This window comes from Equus quagga, chromosome 13 (assembly GCF_021613505.1).
Source record: "Equus quagga isolate Etosha38 chromosome 13, UCLA_HA_Equagga_1.0, whole genome shotgun sequence".
Classification (NCBI taxonomy): domain Eukaryota; kingdom Metazoa; phylum Chordata; class Mammalia; order Perissodactyla; family Equidae; genus Equus; species Equus quagga.
In genome coordinates, this window is record NC_060279.1 from 20,091,954 (window position 1) to 20,097,115 (window position 5,162).

Here is a 5,162-nt window from a genome sequence, read left to right on the forward strand (position 1 = left end):
AGACATAGTAAGATTACAAAGATATAGGAAAAGAAATCTTGAAAGTCATCAAAACTGGTAAACCATTTTCTTCTTTATATTCAGATTCTTGTTAAATTTCCTGTTGGTTTACCTATTAGCAGACTTGATAGGTCCTTAGTTTGTAACTCCTTGTCAGCTAAACTGTCCTAGGGGGAGAAATTCTGGCTTATACACTCTTTTTTTTTTTTTTTTTTTTAAAGATTTTATTTTTTCCTTTTTCTCCCCAAAGCCCCCCGGTACATAGTTGTGTATTCTTCGTTGTGGGTCCTTCTAGTTGTGGCATGTGGGACGCTGCCTCAGCGTGGTCTGATGAGCAGTGCCATGTCCGCGCCCAGGATTCGAACCAACGAAACACTGGGCCGCCTGCTGCGGAGTGCGCGAACTTAACCACTCGGCCACGGGGCCAGCCCCTGGCTTATACACTCTTGGTCACCCAAACAAACCCCAACTTTGTCATGGTTTGGTCAGAGAAGCAAAACCACGAGGACGTTTTGTGTGTAACAGGAGATTAATGTAGAGATTCGACCTCACACAATTGCAGGGGCTGGCTAAATAGTTTACTTTCTGCCGTTGTTTGCACATCTCTGGCTGGGCCTGAGGTCAGCCAGGCAGGCAGGCAGGAAGGAAAGATGGTTGTGAAGTGAGGGAGAGCAATGACAAATTGGAACCCATAGGACAAGCGGGAACCCGTGTTGGTCTCTTAGAGGCTCCAAGCCTCCAACTTCGATGACATGGGTTACCTACAGCAGGAGCTGGCACTCTTCATCACAGAGCTAAACATGCACTTGGCCCAGGCATAGAAGGTGAAGGATAAGTCTGGTGGCAGCGGGAAGTGTCCAGCTGCTGTCCCATGCCAACAAGATGAACCAGCAGACCCAGGACCAAGTATGTAAGCTGCACCAATTGTCTGAGTCTAAAAACAATATGGCTGCTGCTTATTTCCACCTTCCAAACCATGTGCAAAATGTCTCCTGTGACCCCCACTAGCCCGGAACTATGTCATGAAGGAAATTCTGGGAAACGTCGATCCAGCTTAGATAAATTGACACAAGACAAAGCAAAGCCCAGTACACAAGCAGAATTATTTTGCATGATGTTTTACTTAAATATCAGTTATTTGTTTCTCTCTAAATCTTTACTACGGCCAATCTGTGGCTGATTTAGCTAAATTAATATGTCAATTCCAATCTAATGGCCAGATAATAACTAAGAAAATAGGCTCCCAGTCATGAGGAATAACAATGTGAACACTTTGTTTTACCTAATGAAGGTATCTTGTAGGGTATAAGGGAAATGGAAAATGGACACAAAAACCAACATACGCATTCTTAGAAGACCAAAATTCTTCAATAATCTTAGTATCTACCTGAGTTCCTTCTAAGTCATCATCACCAGGAAACAAGTATCATTTTAGCTAGAGCAGCAGGAGACCAATGCTGGAGCTCTAGGCTTTCTGAATACAACCATTGACAAGATGAGATTCAGTCTGCTCATGACTTCATGAAGCTGGAATCTGAGACTACACCCTCCAATTGTACATAGCATGATTCTGTATACAAGGTGGCTGCCCACAGGTCTTCCCACCCACCCCTCTTTGGCGTTACTGCAGTAATAACCACAGCATGGGATCCCGGACGCTTCAGAAGTTCTTCGGGGAGAGCAGACGCTCCTCAACAGGGTTCATTTAGGACAGGACTCAAACAGCAATGGAATGTATCTCTGGTCATTACAATGCATTCTTTCACATTCAACCATTTCCAAAATCTCTTCACAGACTTGGTGGATTGAACAGAAACTCTTGATTGATTAATCAAAGCAGCTTAATTCTTATAAAAAATAATGTTAATCCATGCACAACTTTAATATAGTTGGAGCATAGAAATAAATCCTAGTTACAGTCTTCTGGTCTCTCACTAGACTTAATAAAAAATCTGAGTTTACCTAATCCTTTCTATTTTATTCCATTTATAATGTCAGCTTTTGGAATAAAGCACATGACATATCCAAAAGTACCACCTCTTGGCGCCGGCCCAGTGGCGCAGCGGTTAAATGTGCACATTCCGCTTCGGCGGCCTGGGGTTTGCCGCTTCAGATCCCAGGTGTGGACATGACACTGCTTGGCAAGCCATGCTGTGGTAGGCGTCCCACATATAAAGTAGAGGAAGATGGGCATGGATGTTAGCTCAGGGCCAGTCTTCCTCAGCAAAAAGAGGAGGATTGGTGGCAGATGTTAGCTCAGGGCTAATCTTCCTCAAAAAGAAAAAAAATACTGTCTCCATTTGCAAATATGTGACTATTTAAGGTAAACAGATATCACACTTTTCAGTACTCTATAGTTAAGTGGGTAGGAGACCTATGAGTGGCTCGGTTAAATCAACATAAATATATGTTGAAACCTCCCATATGTTGGTGGATTATCATGATCTAATTAGGCTGATGGTATCACTGCCTTTTGCACACTCCAAGTTTGGACACTCTGGATATTCGACCCTTATGAATTAATTATGATTGCTTCGGAATCTGATCAAAGTGTTGAGTTTAAATTATTTTTAGAATATAAGGATAGAATTTGGGCACATCATCTCAAGCTAAATAAATCAATATTTTGCATTCTATATTGAAGACCATTACCAGTGGAAAACGAATTCTTAAAAATAAAATCATTGTATAACATCAGAAGTTTAGTATGAAGGGATTATTAAATACCAGGACGCTAATCATGAAAATGGAAGGCATTGCTGTATTTGGCCAGGAGAAATTTCTGTGTAGCAAGTCTATGCTTGCATGACAGAAAAACCAGAGCAGCCTTCCAATTGAAATCATAATAAAAAGAAACCATATTGCAAGAATAACGCTAAAGCATCCATTAAAACTCATGCCTATGTGTCTAAAAGGTATTACAAATTGGGGGACTTGGACAATAATAAAGACTTAAAGTAGATGGGCACCCAATCCCAAAGAGCGGGAGATCTGAGAGAGGAGCCCAGAAAAATAATATTGTGGGAGATTCCACACCAAAAAGAGTCAACCTATGTATGTTATAGGGGTCCTTGTGGATTCATTTAACTGGTGGGTACCTTAGTCTCCCCTCGGGGAGTCAAATAAAAAATTGCTCAAAAACAGCACAGATCTAAGTAGGGCCTTATGGCCTATATCTGCTGAGAAAGAGCTGTACCAACAGGACTTTCCTCTGATGTGCTCCGTGGGACACAGCCACATTCACGCTCATTTAAAACATAGTTTGTGTTCTTGACAGTGGAAGAGAAACATATTAATTAAGTGCCTAGTCTATGGCAAGCACCAAGTCGTGTATTTTTCTCATAACTTTCTTATAACAAAGTTATTTTCTTTTTTATCGTTATCTCTATTTACTTGTTGGGAAGTTGAAGCTCAAAGAGGTGAAATAACTATTTGGGAGTTGATACGTGGAAGAGCTAGACTGGAATCCAAGTCATTCTGACTCCAGATCCACATACTCCTTGTAGGGCACCATTTTGCTCTTGACAGCAGCACTGCGCTGCCCACTGGCTTTGGCTCTGCTCGCTGCTCCCTTGGCCCAAACCCTTTGATACCAGCTCTCGGCCTTAGAGCCTGGCTTGAGTTCCCTGGGGATTTTGGAATCCCTAGACCTCTGTCACCTCTTCCAGAATCTTTTATTATACTTTATTTTGCCCAGGGTGGAAGGGGCGGGAGGGTGGCAGGATTTCCTCACGATGTTTCTGTCATAGATACTCCCTCTGTCCTCAAAGCTGCCAGAATACCTCACAGAATCTCTTCTATAGGACTTTCGGGAAAACAGAAATACAAGAAGCCATGCCACAAACTCCCCCTGAAGCAAAGAAGCCCAGAGCCAGCTCCCTATTTAAATGGAAAAAAAGAAAGGGAAAAAAGCCAAGAGAAAAAAAAATCTAAATTAAACTTCAAAAACTTATACTACTGCCAAGGTGCTTCACATAGTGCAGTGAGACCTCTTCTGATTTGCTTTTTAGGACACTTGCTTTAGCTGCAGGATGAAGACTAGGGTAGGGCAGAAATGAATACAAGGAGATCGGCAAGCAGGTCACTGAAGTAATCCCAGAGAGCGCAGAGAGGTGGCAACTGAGGACAACCAGCAGTGGCAGTGGAGATGGAGAAATACCAAATATACTTGAAAGGTAAAACCCAAAGACGAAATTATGGACTGGTGGGGGTCAGAGAAGGAAGATGTCAGCAATACTCTTTCTATATGTGTATGTTTGTGTCTTTAATCCTCATAGCAACCCTAGGGTATAGATACTATTAAAGCAACTAGAGACTCTAGAGAGTGTGTTCGAGCAGCGTCATAACAAAGCACTATAGTGATTGATTAGTGTTTGACCAAAGCCCTTCTCCCATGATCCATCACCAAAAAGCAACATTACTGTTCTTTGTTGAATAACAACAAATCCAGACTTAGTAAGGAGAGACTTATTCAAAAAGGATTATTGCCAAGGGGAGGGGGAAGGGATTATTGCAGTAAGGAGAGCACTGTGACAGGAGGACTTGCAAGTCTCCGGAGTTAAGCAAAAGGGGATTTTCTTCTACGGAGAGTCATAAACGGGGCTGGGAAGAACTGAGTACAGGGAAGTGGGATAAAAGTTTGACGTGATCAGACAGTAGATCAGAGACTGTTTCACCCCGAGCCGGCTTATTCTCAGGAGGGCTGTGTGCTGGCCTGAGTGAGGGGCAAAGTTCAGGCACTTGGCGGAAGGAGAGAAGTACAAAATCAAGGTTGGGCTAACAAACATTTTGTACCAATTGATCAATGGGGACAAGTAGTCCAGCTAATTATCTATGGGGCAAAGAATGGGAATTATAAGGGACTGTGTCTGGCCTTGTCATAGGTAAACAAGAGGGGCATCCACGAGGATGAGGAAAGGTGGCTTTTGCAGTAAGCCATTTTCCAGGACACAAAGGGTAGGGAGGATTTCGTAACCTTCACTGTTTTCCAGGACCGGTTAAAATTCAACATTGTATCTTTTATCACGTTTAGTGTTGACACATCTAAGCAGTTAGCTGGTGTGTGAAGACAAAGGTCAATACCCTGGTCACAAAATGTTTATTAGGCACAGGCTGTGAACTGCTGTCATTTGATGGCCATTCTACTGGGCTATGACATTGAT